Source organism: Choloepus didactylus, chromosome 21 (genome assembly GCF_015220235.1).
Source record: "Choloepus didactylus isolate mChoDid1 chromosome 21, mChoDid1.pri, whole genome shotgun sequence".
Lineage (NCBI taxonomy): Eukaryota > Metazoa > Chordata > Mammalia > Pilosa > Megalonychidae > Choloepus > Choloepus didactylus.
Window position 1 is genome coordinate 2,644,983 of NC_051327.1, and position 17,564 is coordinate 2,662,546.

Consider the following 17,564-nt stretch of genomic DNA (forward strand, 5'->3'; position numbering starts at 1 on the left):
TCTCTAGAACGTGGATAGAAAAGACAAAGAACAAAAACCATGAAAGAAAAAGTCAAAAGGGTTCCCCAATTTATGGTCAGGATTAATGGGGAAAAGTCTGTATTTAGACATATTTTGTGAATTTTTCTAAATTCTAAGTATAAAAGCAAAATGGTAAAATAACATCAGGTAGACAAGTAAAACAGTGATTCTTAAAAAAGGAAAAAGAAACCTGCCATTGGATTGCTTCCCTGCAATTTTGAATGTCAGAAGGCAACAAAAAAAAGTTTGCAGCTGCCTTTTCTGAAAGGCAGAGTACTGAAGGCAAACAGTTATAACCCTAGAATTCTATACCCTCTCAAACTATTGTTTTTTTGTTTGTTTGTTTTATAGGCAAGGTAAACCACAGCATAATGTATTCAGACAATTTTGTTCTTTTTTTAAATAGAAAAGCTTTAAAATGGTCATGGATTGACAGAGAAGGTGACAAACATGCATTTCAGGCTTTTACACCAATGAAAAAAATAAAGCATTTTTGTAGACCTAAAATTGTCATTAGTGCATTTAGTTTTGAGTAAAGGACTCAAAATTTAAAATACCTCTAAAATAGTAGTGTTAATAGAAATAGAAATCGGCCACATACTGAGGTAATTTTAGTGAGCTACTATCGTTTAAATGTATGGAAAGTAGTATCTTGGTACCAATTAGTAAAGCCTTTAAAAAGATTGTCTTTAGAGAACCTTATTTGAGGAAATGTTTTTTCAGACACATTTTGATATTCAAATTCACTTTCTAGCAGAATTATAGATTAAATTTTTAATTTTTTCTTTTTTTAAAAAGCTGTCAGATTTCCATTTCTTCAGGATGTATTTTCATCAGTGTGTTGTTCAATTCCACAGGTTAAATTTTCTTCATTATTATTACGAATTTCACGCATATTAGAGAGATTGCCATTCATTGCTTTCCAATGGCAGACTTGCTAGACTAAAACTGAGATCTTTAAAGGCATGCGGTAAAAATATCCTCACAGTGATGGTAAGGGGTCACTCAAAGAACAAATGACATCATTAACAGGTGTATCTTGCCAGTCCTTAAAAAGAATAGTGTCATTAGTGCATTTAAAGTTAAAACCACTGTTGTGAAGTATACATAATACATTGTCATCACAATGGAAGTGTTGAATATGTCCAGAGCCCTATTCAGATAATTAATCTGTGTGCTCACACATATTATCAGGGCCAGCAGCAGAAGCCAGGCCAGGGGCTGAGGCAGCATGGGATGTCCAGCAAACAGTTCTCTAATTGCAATGCCCAGGCCTTTGACACGGGAGACTGAAAATGCTCCAGTCACAGCGCGGATTGTATATACACAAGGATGTTTGTCTGTCCGTGGCAAGGTCCCATGAGAAATATTAATATCCAGGACACCAAGACCACAAAGTTTGCAAAGACCACAAAACCGAGACCACCTAGCTTGTGAGACACTTCCTTTAAGGTCTCCTCTTCTTTTGGAGCACGGATGACCATAACTGTAGACCCTGATTTTCCCATGAAGATTAAGTCTTTCGTTTAGAACATATGAAGAAAGAATGGCCCTCACTAAGACACTGAGAGCTCCGGCAGGAGTGGCTGAGGTGGCTGGGGCAAATGCACAGCCAGCGTAGTTGGCCACCTCACCAGCCCCTTTGGACAGCGGTCCAGCCCACACCACCAGGCTTTGAGATGTGCATGGCCACCCTGACCTGCTCTCATGGGGTCTTTTCCGGCAAGTTACAGGAATTCTTTTCTTTTTTTTTTTTTTTTCAAAAGAAAACTCCCTCCAATGAAAATGCTGGAGCGAATAGCCAATCCCAGGCCGTTATAAAAGTCGTCTTTTCTATGCCCCTGGCTCATCTGTTTTTTTTAGTTAAGAAGTTCCTGTGAATCACACTGATCACAGACCAGAGAAACTGCTGGTACTGGAGGCGGGACAATGCAGTCTTCAAACAGTTTGAAAACAGGACATAGGTGAATATCCGGAAAGGTGGTTACTCCGCTGTTCTCAGACCTGATAGTGCTCTGCTCCCACTCCCCATAATTGAGGGTCAATCTCAGCTGCGAGAGCCGGGTCAGCAGCCAGGCCCCGGGGCTGCCCCTCCTGGATGGGCCGGGTCACCGCGGCTCACACCCCCGTGCAGGCCAACCCCGTCTGCGCTCGCGGCCACTGCCCTGGTCGCCGGCCTGTAGCCGCTGCGAGCATCCAGGGCTGCCGCTGTGCGCGCCTCCTCCTTGGGAAAGCCCCGAGGGGAACCCGTCCTGGCCGACTCTGACCAGCTGCCGCCGCCGCCGCTGGGCTCAGACTATTGTTTTTGCATAAAGGATAAATGAGAGATATTTTCAGACATTCAAAAACTCAGAAAGGACTGAAGGAAGGGAAAACATAGTAACCCAGAAGCTGTGATTCCAGTTATATGGGGACTCTATTACCTGCATTTTTCTGTAAAACTACAACTTCTCTAAAAGTAATAATAAAAGAAACAATGGTTCCAACTATATCAATGACTTAAATACGAATGGATTAAGCAATCCGATCATAAGACAGATATTGTTAGGATTAAAAAGGTAAAAGCCAACTATATATTGTTTGCAGGAAAAATAAGTTAGATGCAAAGAGACAAATAGGTTGAAAGTTAAAGGATGGAGAAAAATGTATAATCCTAACAGCAGCCATAAGAAGGCTAGAGTGGCTGTATTAATACAGACAAAATAGACTGAAAACAAAAAATATTACTGGAGATAAGGAGGAGCATTTATAATGATAAAAGGGTCAACCCATCAGGAACATGTAACAATTATAAAGATATAGGCATCTAACAACAGAGGCTCAAAATGTATGAAGCAATACTGACAAAATTGAAGGGAGATAGACAATTTAACAGTAACAATTGGAGTCGTCAATACCACACTTTCAATAAGGGATAGAACATCTAAGCAGAAGATCAACAAGGAAATAGAAAAATTTCAATAGCATATAAACCAACTAGACCTAATAGACATATAAACAACTCTCCGCTCATAGAAGCAAAATACACATTCTTCTCAAATGAATATGGAACATTCTCAAGTATAGATCATATAATTGGTGATTAAACAAGACTCAGTAAAATTTAAAAAGGTTAAAATCATACAAAGTATGTTTTCTGAACACAATGGAATGAAGTTAGAAATCAGTAACAGAAAAAATTTGGATGGTTCACAAATATGTAGAATTAAATAGCACACTCCTAAATAACCAGTAGGCCAAAGAAAAATCACCAGGGAAATTAGGAAATACCTTGAGATAAATGAAAATGAAAACACAACAAACCAAAACTTACGAGATGCAATGAAAACAGTCCTAAGAGGGAAATTCATAGCTGTACTCACCTACATTAAAAAGAAGCAAGATCCCAAATCAAAAACCTAACCTTATGCCGCAAAGAACTAGAAAAACAAGAGCAAACTAAACCCACATCTAGGAGAAGGAAGGAAATAATAAAGATCAGTGTGGAGACACGGAAGTTTCCCTGGCTTGATAGGTTATACAGGGGGGCTACCTCCTAAACATTGGGCGCCTGAAGGCGGACACCAGGCTGGGAGAAGGCCAAAGCTTTGGGTGCCTGAAGGCAGGCACCAATTTAGATAAGGACAAAGCCGGTCTCCTTCCGTGCTCCTGTCTCCTGCTCCTGCTGTCTCCCGTCTAGCCCCAAAGAGATTGTCCCTTGAGATCAAAGACATGCAATCACACCTTATGGCTTTAGAAAAAATGCACCCTCCCTGAAATACCTGAAAACGGTCACGGATAAGACTACCTTGTATGCTATAAAAACCTGTAGGAATGAGTAGAATAAAGTTTTCTTTTGCATGAACACAGAGATGGAGTCAGTGGCTCCCTTCTTTCACAGATCAGAGCAGAAATTAATGAAATAGAGAATAGAAAAACAACATAGAAAATCAATGAAACAAATTGGTTCTTTAAAAAGTTCAACAAAATTGACAAACCTTTAGCTGGAATGACAAAGAAAAAGAGAGAGAAGGCTCAAATTACTAAAATCAGCTCTGAAAGAGGGTTCACTACCAACAATCTTACAGAAATAAAATGGATTGTAGGAAAATACGATGAAGAATTGTATGCCAAAAATTGGATAACTTAGATGAAATGAGCACATTCCCAGAAAGAGACAAACTACCAAAACTGACTTAAGAAGTAGATCATTGAAGAAACTTATAACAAGTAAAGAGATTGAATTAGTAGCGGTAGTAGTAGTAATAATAATAACAAACCACAAAGAAAAGGCTCAAATGGCTTCACTGGTGAATTCTACCAAACATTTAAAGAAGAATTAATAGCAATTCTTCACGAACTCTTCCAAAAAGTGGAAGAGGGAACACTTTCCAACTCATTTTATGAGGCTGGCATTATTATCCTGCTACTCAAACCAGACAAAGACATCACAAGAAAACAAAACTACAGACCAAAATCTCTTATACATAAATCTTCAACAGTGTACTAACGAATGGAATCCAGCAATATATAAAAAGGTTTATACACCATGATCAAGTGGGATTTTCCCAGGAATGCAAGATTGGTTTATCATCCAAAAATCAATTAATGTAGCACACCGTGTCAATAGAAATAAGGACAAAAACCACACATTATCCTATCAACAGACACAGAAAAAGCATTTGGCAAAATACAATATCCCTTCGTGATAGAAACATTCAACAAATTAGGAATAGAAATGAACATCCTTAATATAATAAAGGACGGCTACAAAAAACTCACAGCTACTATCATATTTAATGGTGAAAAACTGAATGCTTTCACCCTAAGATGAAGAACAAGACAAGAATATCTATTTTTGCCACTTCGTTCAACATTTCAATTGAGGTTCTAGCCAGGGAAATTAGATAATAAAAAGAACAAAAAGCATCCAAATTGGAAAGGAAGAAGTAAAGTTATTTCTATTCGTACATGACATGATCTCACATGTAGAAAATCTTAAGGAAGTCAGTAAAAAATTAGCTTTAATAAATGACTTCAGCAAGGTTGCAGGATACAAGAGCAATACATAAATGCAATTCTATATCTATAAAGTAGCAATCAATGATCTAAAAATTAATTTAAGAGAACAATACCACTTACAAGAACATCAAAAAGGGTAAAATACATAACAGCAGATATAATAAAGGAAGTCTAGTTTTGTACAATGAAAATTACAAAACATCATTGAAATAAAGACAAATTAAATGGAAATACACCCTGGGTTCATAGAGTAGAAGTTTTAATATTGTTAAAGTGGCATTGCTTAGCAAATTTATCTACAGATTCCATGCAATCCCTATCAAAATCCCAGTTGCCTTATTTGGAGAAATTGATAAGTTGATCCTAAAACTCATGTGGAAATGCAAGGAATACAGAATCACCAAAACAATCTTGAAAAAGAACAAAGTTGGAGGACTCACACTTCCTGATTTCAAAACATACTACAAAGCTACAGTAATCAAGACAGTATGGTACTGGCATAAGGATAGACATATAGATCATTGGAATAAAATTGAGAGTCCAGAAATAAACTTCGCGTTTACAGTCAATTGATTTTCAACAAGGATGCAAAGATCATTCAGTAGAGGAAAGAATAGTATTTTCAATAAATGGTTCTGGGACTAAGTATCCACATGCAAAAGAATACATCTGGACCCCATCCTCACACCATATGCAAAAATTAACCCCAAAAGGATAAAAGATCTAAATGTAAAAGTTAAAACTATTAGCATCTTAGAAGAAAGCACAGACATTAATCTTCATGACCCTGGTTTAGGTCATGTTTTCTTAGATAAATCACCAAAAACACAAGCAATAGAAGAAAAAATAGATAAGTTGGACATCATCAAAATTAAAAACGTTTATGTTTTAAGTGACATCATCAAGAAAATGAAAAGATACCCACAAAATGGGAGAAAATTTTTGCAAATCCTATATCTGATAGGGGCTTGTATTAGTATTTATAAAGAACTTTTACAAGTCAACAATAAAAAAACAACCCAATTTAAAAATGGGTAAAGAATGTGGTAGACATTTTTCCAAAGAAGATATGCATGAAAAGATGTTCAAGATCATTAGTCATTAGGAAAATACAAACCCAAACCATGAGGAGATACCACTTCACACTCATTAGACTGTCTATAAATAATGTTTATAATAAAAATACAGATAACAAATGCTGGTGAAGATGTGGAGAAATTGAAATCCCCATGCACTGCTGGTGGGAATGTAAAATCGTGCAGCCACTGTTGGAAACAATATCATAGTTCCTCAAAAAGTTAAACATTGAGTTACAATGTGATCCAAGAGAAATGAAAACATGTCCACATAAAACTTTGTATATGGGTGTTCATAGCAGCACTTCATAATAGCCAAAAAGTGGAAATGACCCAAATGTCCATCTGCAAAATGTGGTATATCCATACAATGGAATATTATTCAGCCATAAAAGAAATGAAGAACTGATATGTGCTACAACAAGGATGAACCTTGAAAACATTATGCTAAGTGAAGGAATCCAGTCATACAAGGTTACATATTATATGATTCCATTTATATGAAATGTCCAGAATAGGAAAATGAATAGAAACAGAAAGTAGATTAATGTTGTCTATGACCATAGGAGGGGGCGGGTTGGGGAGAAAGAGAGGGTAACTACTAATGGTTACAGGATTTCTTGTTGGAGTTATGAAAATGTTCTAAATTGTGGTGATGGGTGCACAATTGTGTGAATATACGAAAAACCATTGAATTGTATGCTTTAAATGGATAAATTATATGTATGTGAATTATATCCCAATGAAGTTGTTACTAAAAAAAAACAGTTGTGAATCAATAACATCCATGGAAGTTAGAATTGATTAAGTAATTGTTAGCGTGGTTGTGAAGCTTATTACAATTGGCATAAAAATAATTTTTGTTGAAAAAAGATTATTTGTAAAGAAAATGTATAATGTATTTTATTATGGAAATTTTCAAACAGAAAACTAAAGAGAAAATATAATGAAGTCCTATCTTCTCAACACCCAACTTCAGCAATTATTGACATTTTACCAATCTTATTTCATAACATATTTTTAAAACATCAGTGCTCATATGGAGCCATGGGAACTCTATAAATGCATATTTAACATTATTTTCAATTGTCCATAGACTATTTCCAAAGAATTATTTAGTCACTGAAGATGGGAATTGCCTGCCTTGTTTACATGTTGAATTTTTTTATCACTCAAAAATACTTTCAGAGGCAAGTAACAAGAAACCCAGCCACAGTGGCTTACACAAATACACGTCTATTTTTAATTCATTTAAGAAATCTGGGGGTAGGCAGCTGTTGGTATCGGTTCAGAAGTTCAGCAATGTTAAGACAAAGATTTCTGGGATTCTTCTGGCCCTTTTCACATTAGCAGTCAGGAAAGGAAGAAGGAGGAAGGAGACAGGTAGCACCAGTATCAGAAAAGCAAAAGCCTTCCCAGGAGCAACACACTAGAATTCCATTTATATCTGGCCTACATGGCCACCTCTGACTGGGAAGTGGATGGGAAAAGGGGGTTGGCAATAAGAATGGGAGTTGGGTCACCAACTAAAATTATCTGCAAGAATCCCAGTGTCTCCAGTGGTTCCTGGAACACATTAGGAGACATCTCCACTGTGCTTTAGAAATATCAGTTGAATGCATGTGTAGGCTTCTCATTTACAAACATTCAGTGCTCATCCCTTTGAGGATTAGACATCTGCCCTGTTGAAGTCAGGCATGTGAATTTGCCTTGGTCAATGAAATGGACAAAGAAGTGACATTAAAAGCCAGCACGCAGGTCATGGGGCTCTTTTCTCTGCTTCTGTGATCATGGAAGCTTGTGTTAGGATGGAGCTTCCATCAGCTTCAGTCCCTGAACAACTATGAAGACATGCTCCAGCTGACACAGTATGAACATGTAGCATGGATGAGGAATAAACTTTGTTATTTAAGCCACTGAGATTTTTTGTTACTGCAGTCTAACCTAACCTATTCTGACTGATATAATGTGTATACCAGGATACAAAGAAATCCACAATAAATTCCTCAATTTAAAATTTTACAGACAATTTCCTGATCACAACATAATAAAAAGAGGCATTAATAACAATAGTATACCTGAATTAAGATAAATGATAGCCACTTGGAAAATAAACAAAGTAAAAGATAACTCTTCTATTGAAGTGGAGATCAATACTGAAAGAATAGACAATATAGATATTTAAGACAATGAAACTACTTACAAAAATATATATGAGGATGTGACAAAAGTTATTCTTACAAAAACCCATATTCTAAAGTGGTTGTACTAAAATAAATGTGTTTAAATGTTGAAAGATTAAAAATAGTTAAGATCTTAAAATAAGAAGCTAGAAAATGAACAGCAAAATAAAAGTAAAGTGAAAGGAAGCCATTAATACAGATAAAAGCATACATTAATCATGAAGTAAAAAAAAAAATTAGTGGAATTGATTAAATCAATAGCTTGAATAAATAAATAAATAGACAAATCTCTGAAAAGTGTGACTCCCAAAAAGCAGGAGAAAATACCAATGTTTAACATAAGGTATGTGGAAAGGACAATATAAAAATTGGTACAGTATTTCTGGTAGGCGGTTTGACACAATCTGTCAAAATGTAAAATGTGCATAACTTGAAATTTTGATGAATAAATAAATGGTAGATTGAACTGAATGAGGTTTTGAAATGTGAAGGCTTGTGGTGAACTGTTACTTTCTAAAAGTAAAAAAGCCTGGACCTGGTGAACAGGTCTGAAGTGGAACCCCTTCTCCACTAGCCTTTGAAAGGACGTGTCTCAATCTTTCCAGTTTTGGGGAGTGGGCCATGTGACCTAGGTCCCACGAGCCTATAAATCCTGTACAAGTGGATGTCCTGGCTATCCCACTTTCCTTCCTTTTCCAAAAATTTCTGCTGGATTGTCCTGGTACTCTAATAGACAGATTCACCCCCAGGAACCTGCAGTACCCACAAGCTCTGTCAGTGCTCACAGTGATGCCCTCTCTTCACTGAGCTGTTCCGTGTCTCTGATGCCTCCAGGAAACTCCTTGGGTTAACTTGCCCCTTCTCATGCTGTAAACTAGGGCCCTTTTCTGAGCTCAGGCTCAAGCTCCCTCTTCTCTCACCATTTTGTCCTATTGGAAGAATTGGCACTTATGGCTGGTGGGCTGGGTCTCACTCTGAGCTCTGGACCTCAGTTTGCTCCTAGCATCTCCATGTCTAATGGGAAGACTTCTTTAACACCCAGAATACTAGAATGCAAAGTGCAAACGCATCCAGGCTCCTGGTCTAGAGCAGACCTCAGAAAAGATGGCTAGAAACCAATGACTGACCACTCATCCATTCATGCATAATTATATTTATTCACTCATTCATTCAAAAGATATTCATTTATACACCCGCTTTGTGTGGGTAACTTTTCTAGACACTGGGGATGTGGCAGTGAAACCAACAGACAAAGATCCTTGCCTTCATAGAATGGATAGGGTAGTAGGAAGAGACAAACAAAAAGCAAAATTAATACATGAGCTAAATGTATGTCAGATAGTACTAAGATCTATGGGAAAAAAAATTAAATGGAGGTGGAGGGTACAGTGTGGGATGGTTGCAATTTGAAACAGAGTGGTTAAGGAAGTCCTCAGTGAGAAGTGACATATGAATAAAGAAGCAAAGGAGGTAAGGGGATGAGCCACATTCCAGGTAAAGAAGCCTGTGAGAATTCAAGGAGATGGCAAGGAAGTTAGTGCAGCTGGAGCCAAATGAGCAAAGGGGAGACTACCAGGAGATGAGGTCAGAGGTCACAGTCAGGGGCAGGGTGTTGTCAGGACCTTGGCTCTTTTCTGAATGAGCTGGGAGCCACTGAAGGGTTCTGAGATGGGAGGAGCATGACCTGCTTCTGGCTGCGGTTGGGAATGGACCATGGTGAAGCAGGGATAAATGCAGAGAGGCCCATTAAGAGGTTTCTGCAATAATCTGGGTGAAAAGCGATAGCGGCTTGGACCTGGATGATGGCATGGAGGTGGTGAGAAGTGGCTGGATCCTGGTGATACCGAATGCAATGCTGCCAAGATGCAGGGCGTGAGAGAAAGAGAGAGGTCAGCTATGGCTTAGGCATCAGCTTTTACCGCCAGGAACCCATTCCTTCTACCGGAAACCCTGCAAGGTGATGTGATCTCTCATAACTCATCCTTTAACCACTCTCTTCCTCTATGAGGACCTGCAAGACCAACTCCACAAGCTCTTCTCTAGAACTCAGTGCTTCTCCCTCCAGAGGGCTCTGCTTCCCACTGTTGGACCAAAAAATGGATAGGGTGAGAGCCCGAGGTGAGCCTCGGCTCATCTGAATTCTGCTTTGGTCCCCTCCTTCAATGATAGGACAAAAAAATCACTATATAACCTGCTCAATGAAAAACAATATTTAATTAGGGCTGAGAGAGTTAGACAAGCAAACAATTAAGTGTTCTATTACCACCAGTCTTAAGCCATTTAAGCTGAAGTTCAATAGTCATTATAAAAGTTTAATAGAAATGAAAATATAAATAGCATTGTCTTGTGTTGCATTTCAACAGTTTCTTTGGCCTTGCAGACCTACAGGCTGTTTGACCATTGTGAATGAAATCTCCCAGCCATAAGGAGACTTAGCACAGACCAGAAGGAAGTAGAGAGGGAAGCTTCAGACCACACTGCATACCCGAAAAGATCTCTGCCAGCCTAGGGGGTTGCTCTGGAGCAAAAGTCCCATGTTGGGCTCAAATACCAGTGGCTCATTCACCAGAGGCCACCCCAGGTAGAGTGCAACCTCAGTTCTAAAGCTGAGGTTCCTAAAGTTGCTGCCAGATGGAGGCTGTGAGTTCTATATCTTCCTTGCAACTGGGCAGTGAATTTTCTCTTGAAGGGAGATTTGAGCAGTGCAGCTCCATGTGTGCCACAAGCCCCAAGTTCAAGGAGTGACAACAGGGAGGAAGGAGCCAGGGAAGAAGTCTTGCTTGCTTTTGGAGTAGGATTTCTGCCTGCCTCTAGAAGGGGCTAAAGGATTTAGATTTGGGACAAAAGCTTTTCGGTAAAAAGACAGCATTGATTTTACCTGGAGCATCCTCTCTCTTGGGATTCCATGGTGGCATTCAACAGATGAATGAGAAGTCAGAGGCCCTGGGTCCTGGCAAAACTCATCATGAGCACCACATTTGAGGTTAATCAAACTCATTTTGTTTGGTTTTATTTTTAGTAGGCAATCATTTTGATTACAATTTGGCGTCCTGTGTGGCTTCCTCTATGATGAAAAATGGGCTGACCATTGGACTTGAGTGAACAGTAGTATTTCTCATCGTAAATGAATACTTTGGAATTATAGCTCATGTGTCAGCCTCAGTTTCAGATCAGTTCACCCCAGAGAAATGAGGCCACTGTCAGAATCTGGGCAAAATTTCAGCCTAATAAACTAAGAACAGGACTGTGAAACTTGGGAGTTCACCAAGGCAACTCCAGAAGGCCACCTTCCTTAGAAACTCCCTTTGTCAAGTTCCTCTTTGGACTTTCTACATTGCAAATATAAAAGATGTATGTTCAGGCAGATGACAGCCACCAAATCTTGTGAGGTGTGAAAGGACCCATCATTCTCAAACATCTGAAACACCACAAGGGCAATGCGTAGGCTAATGGCCATGGGCAGATTTCAAATCCCCCTGCAGTTAGTCAGAAAGGCATGTGACACCCTGCTAACAATTACACTTTTCTGACTCCCTTGCAGCTAGCTGGGTGTGGCCTAAGTTTTAGCAATGAGATCTGGGCATAAGTGATGGGTTCATCTTCCATCTTAATGGAAGAGGACATACCCTCCCTACTTTCTCTTTTCTGTTTTCCACTGGCTGGGATGTGGATGTGATAATGGGACATGGAGCAGCCATTTATGGAATCCGAGTAATGAGGTGGTCAGTGGAACAAGATAGAAGGAAGCTGGTATTCTAATGATTGTGCAGACACTATACCAACCATTGACTTTTCTCTAAATTCAATTTTATTAAGATCTATTCACATACCATGCAGTCATACAAAGCGTACAATCAATTGTTCACAGTACCATTATATAGTTGTGCATTCATCACCAAAATTAATTTTTGAACATTTTCAAAAATTAGCACACACACACAAAAGTAATAAGAATAAAAATTAAAGTGAAAAAGAACAATTGAAGTAAAAAAGAACACTGGGTGCCTTTTTTTTTTTTTGCCCATTTTTCTACTCATCCATGCATACACTGGACAAAGAGGAATGTGGTCCATATGGCTTTCCCAATCACATTATCACCTCTCATAAGCTACATTGGTATACAATTGTCTTCAAGATTCAAGGGTTCTGGGCTGTTGTTTGATAGTTTCAGGTATTTACTGATAACTATTCCAATTCATTAGAAACTAAAAAGGGTTGTCTATATTATGCGTAAGAGTGCCCACCAGAGTGACCTCTCGGCTCCTTTTGGAATCTTTCAGCCATTGAAACTTATTTCATTTCCTTTCACATCCCTCTTTTGGTCAAGAAGATGTTCTACATCCCACGATGCCAGGTCTAGAGTCCTCCCCGGGAGTCATATTCCACGTTGCCAGGGAGATTTACACCCCTGACCAGCCATTGACTTTTCATGACAGAGAAATTGATTTCCAAATTTTAAAGGCCACTATTATTTTGGGTCCCTCTCTCATAGCAGTTAAACTGGCATTTTAATTAATACAGTCATTTTATTCCTCATGTATGCAGTTAGAAGAGGATCGACAGCAGCTTCAGGCTGTTGACAAATGTCTTGGGGGAATTATACAGCGTGTCGTGTGGACAAAGGGGCTATGAGCTTGGGGTCAGGGTGGTTGACAAAGGCTGGTCTGGGAGGTGGATAGTTCTGGCCCCAGTAAGGCCTTGTAACCAGCAAAGAGAGAGATGTTAAGGGGCAAGAGAGCATACCGTGCACCATGCTAGGTCTTTCTTTATATTTTATATCTTACCAACTCACTGACTCATAAGTCCCAGGAAGCAGGGACTTTATCTCTGATTTATCATCATATTACCAGTGCCTAGAACAGTGCCTGGCACAGAGTAGGCCCTCAATAAATATTTATGAATGAATGAGTAACTCATCCCATGCCAATCCAATGAGATATTAGTAATAGCCTGATTATAGCTTGTGAAGAAACCAAGGTTCTGAGATAATGAGTTACTTACTCAAAGTAGTAAGTAGCTGAACCAGGATTCAAAACCAGGTGAGTGTTACAAAGCTTTGGCTCTTTGCTCTGCTTGGGTATTATCTCTTTTGAGACTCCAGAGTTTTCTGCTTATATAACCAGAGAAGCAACATTTTCCTATAGACCAGTGTTATTCAAACAACAAGTGTGAAATTCTGCTTTGAGGTAGCATGAGGTCTTTTTTCTAAAAATTTTTTTAATTGCATTTTTATTGAGATATATTTGCATAACATACAATTTTTCAAGGTGTACAATCAGTTGTTCATAGCTGTGCATCAATCACCATAATCAATCTTTGAACATTTTCCTTACTTCAAAACAATAAAATAAAAATTAGAATAAAAGAACATCCAAAACATTCCATTCCCCTCCTCCCCCTGCTGCTCATTTACGTTTTTTTCACACTCATTCAATGTTTTTTTTTAGTTCAGTTTTATTGAGATACATTCACATACCATACAGTCATCCATGGTGTACAATCAGCTGTTGACAGTACCATCATAGAGTTATGCATTCATCACCCCAATCTATTTTTTTTCCGATTTTTAGAGCATTTTCACTACTCCAGAAAAGACATAAAGACAAAAAAAGGAAACTCAGATCCTCCCATACCCCTAACCACACCCCCATCCATTACTGATTCACAGTTTTGGTATAGTACATTTGTTACTGTTAACGAAAGCATGTTAAAATACTACTAACTGTAGTATATAGTTTGCAATAGGTATATGTTTTCCCCTATATGCCTCTCTATTATTAACTTCTAGTTATAGCGACACACATTTGTTCTAGTTCGTGAGAGAGATTTCTAATATTTGTATAGTTAATCACAGACATTGTCCACCACAAGATTCACTGTCTTATACATTCCCATCTTTTAACCTCCAACTTTCCTTCTGGTGACATACGTGACTCTGAGCTTACCCTTTCCACCACCTTCACACACCATTCATCACTGTTAGTTATTCTCACAATATGCTACCATCACCTCTGTCCATTTCCAAACAGTTAAGTTCACCCTAGTTGAACATTCTGCTCACAATAAGCAACTGCTCCCCATTCTTTAGCCTCATTTCTATATCCTGGTAACTTACATTTCATGTCTATGAGTTTACATACTATAATTAGTTCAGATCATTGAGAACCTGCAATATTTGCCTTTATGTGTCTGTCTTATTTCACTCAATATAGTGCCCTCAAGCTTTCCTCCTCAACCCATTTCTTTTAAGATGGTTTTGTTCACACACTATACATTCTGTCCTAAGTAAACAATCATTGGTTCCCCATATAGTCACGTATTTATGTATTGAGCACCATTGCCACTCTCTATATAAGTACATTTCCACTTCTTCCACAAAGATGGAGGAAGAGTCAAAGAAAGCAGAGAGACAAAAGAAAAAGAAAAGGGAAAGAGAAAAACAAACAAACAAAAAAACAAAACTTGATAGCTAGAAAGTTTTAACTTAAAGTTAACTTAAAGTATTAACTTAAAGTAGAATAAAGAGTCAGACAACATCACCAATGCCAGGAGTCTCATACCCTTCCCCTATTCCCCTCCCCCTGCCCCCCCCCACCCCATATGCATTTAGCTTTGGTATATTGCCTTTGCTATATTAAAGGAAGCATAATACAATGTTTCTGTTAATTCTAGCCTCTAGTTTGCATTGATTGTATTTTCCCCCAATCCCACCCTATTTTTAACACCTTGCAATGCTGACATTCATTTGTTCTACCTCACGTAAAAACATATTTGTACCTTTTGTTACAATCATTGAGCACCCTAGGTTTCCCTGAGTTATACAGTCACAGTCTTTATCGTTCATGTTTTGTTCTGGTGTCCCACATGGTCTCAGCCTTCCTCTTTCAACCATATTCACAGTCATCTTTGTTCAGTCTACTTACATTACTGTGCTACTATCTCCCAAAATTGTTTTCCAAACCTCTCACTCCTGTCTTTTCCTTTCTGTCTGCAGTGCTTCCTCTAGTGTTTCCTGTAGAGCAGGTATCTTGTTCACAAACTCTGTCATTGTCTGTTTGTCAGAGAATATTTTAAGCTCTCCCTCATATTTGAAGGATAGTTTTGCTGGATATAGGATTCTGGGTTGGTTGTTTTTCTCTTTCAGTATCTTAAATATATCACCCTACTTCCTTCTTGCCTCCATGGTTTCTATTGAGGAATCCACACATAGTCTTATCAAGCTTCCTTTGTATGTGATGGATTGCTTTTCTCTTGCTGCTTTCAGGATTTTCTCTTTATCTTTGATGTTTGATAATCTGATTATTAAGTGTCTTGGAGTAGGCCTATTCAGATCTATTCTGTTTGGGGTATGCTGAGCTTCTTAGATCCGTAATTTTATGTCTTTCATAAGAGATGGGAAATTTTCATTGATTGTTTCCTCCGTTATTGCTTCTGCCCCCTTTCCCTTCTCTTCTCTTTCTGGGACACCAATGACATGTAAATTCTTGCTTTTCATTTTGTCTTTAAGTTCTCAGAGAAGTTGCTCGTATTTTTCCATTCTTTTCTCTATCTGCTCTTTTGTGTGTAGGCTTTCAGGTGCCTTGTTCTCCAGTTTCTGACTGTTTTCTTCTGCCTCTTGAGATCTGCTGTTGTATGTTTTCAGTGTGCCCTTCATCTCTTGTGTTGTGCCTTTCATTTCCATAGATTCTGCCAGTTGGTTTTTCAAACTTTCAATTTCTAGCTTATGTATGTCCTGTGTTTTCATTATATGGTTCAGCTGTTTTGCCATATCTTCCCTAAACTTTTTGAATTGATCTAGCAGTAGTTGTTTCAATTCCTCTATCACAGTTGAATTGTAAGTCTGTTCCTTTGACTGGGACATAGCTTCATTTTTTTTGGTGTTCATTTTTCTGTTGTCTAGGCATAGTTTCCTTGGTTACTCCAGTCAGGTTTTCCCAGACCAGAACGGGCTCAGGTCCCAGAAGGAAGAAATATTCAGTATCTGGTTTCCCTGAGGGTGTGTTTTAGAAAATTGGTACATCCTCTGATGCCTCCGGTCACTGTGCTTTTCTGCCCAGGAGGTGGTACCTGTTAGCCTGTAATTCTTGACTGGTGTAAGGAGGTGTGGCTGTTTTTTCCCAAGCTTTGGGGTCTGGTTCTGAATGAAAGCTGGTAGTAGAGCTGGGCCCCACCTCTTTCCTCTTAGGGAAGATAGATGCCCTAGGGGGAGGTCATTAGCATTTCAATGGTCTCTCTCTGCCTGTGCTGTCTCTACCCTTGTCTGGGTCACAGCACAGGGAACTGAAAATGGCTGAGGCTTTCTCCACTGAGCCCAAACAGGGACAGAAAGTGCCCTTCAGGGCTAGTCCACAGTGACCCTCCTGCTCTCCAAGGTCAGTCATCACCCAAAGCCTCTGTCTGCTTGTTGGGGATTCATACCTTGTAGTGAGCAGTTCACACTCACTAACTAAAACCCCAGTTGGAGCTCAGCTGGGCTATATTCATTTGCTGGGAGAGAGCTTCTCTCTAACACCATGAGGCTTTGCAGCTTGGGCTGTGGGGGGAGGGTCTCCCCACTTGGAGCCGCAGTTTTTACATACAGATTTTACGCTGTGATCTTGGGCATTCCTCCCAATTCAGGTTGGTGTCTGATGAGTGGATGGTCATGTTTGTCCCCCCCGCAGTTATTCTGGATTATTTACTAGTTGTTTCTGATTTTTTTTTAGTTGTTCCAGGGGGGCTACTTAGCTTTCACTCTCTATGCCATCATCTTAGATCCTCAGTCCAATGTTTTTTTAACTTTACCAAAAAAAAAAAAAAAACAAAAAAAAAACAATAAAAACAGCAACATTTCAAACAAAACCAAAACAAAGGAATAAGAAAAAACAAATAACCTAAAATAACTACATTGCTTCTAACATGTTCCTACTGTACACCAAGAAAACAAATAGACTATAACCCAACAAAGGAATAAGAAAAACAAATAACCTAAATAACCACACTTCTGCACTCTTGTTCCTACCATACCCCCCAGAAATTAACAAACCATAGTCATTCCTGAGTATTCCCAGAACGTTAAGTTTACCCTCTGTAACTTAGCTGTTCTTATTAGATTATCATTCCCCCTTCACTATTAGCTTGAGGTCTTAGCAAAACCATCACTTGAGTCCAGGGCACAGGTGAGTCTACTGGGTGGAGATGAAAAAGATGAATCAGGAGGGAGCACAGATTGGCATGGAACCGACCTCTGTGTTCAGGTCTCTGCCCAAGGCAATTTTAGGGTGCAGAAAATCTCCACCAGAAG

The 17,564-nt window shown here is 38.8% G+C and overlaps 1 pseudogene; it reads right to left on the reverse strand.

Annotated features, from left to right (window-relative positions):
* Positions 1-811: 811 nt before the first annotated feature.
* LOC119517981 lies at positions 812-1,871 on the reverse strand (annotated as a pseudogene).
* Positions 1,872-17,564: the final 15,693 nt, after the last annotated feature.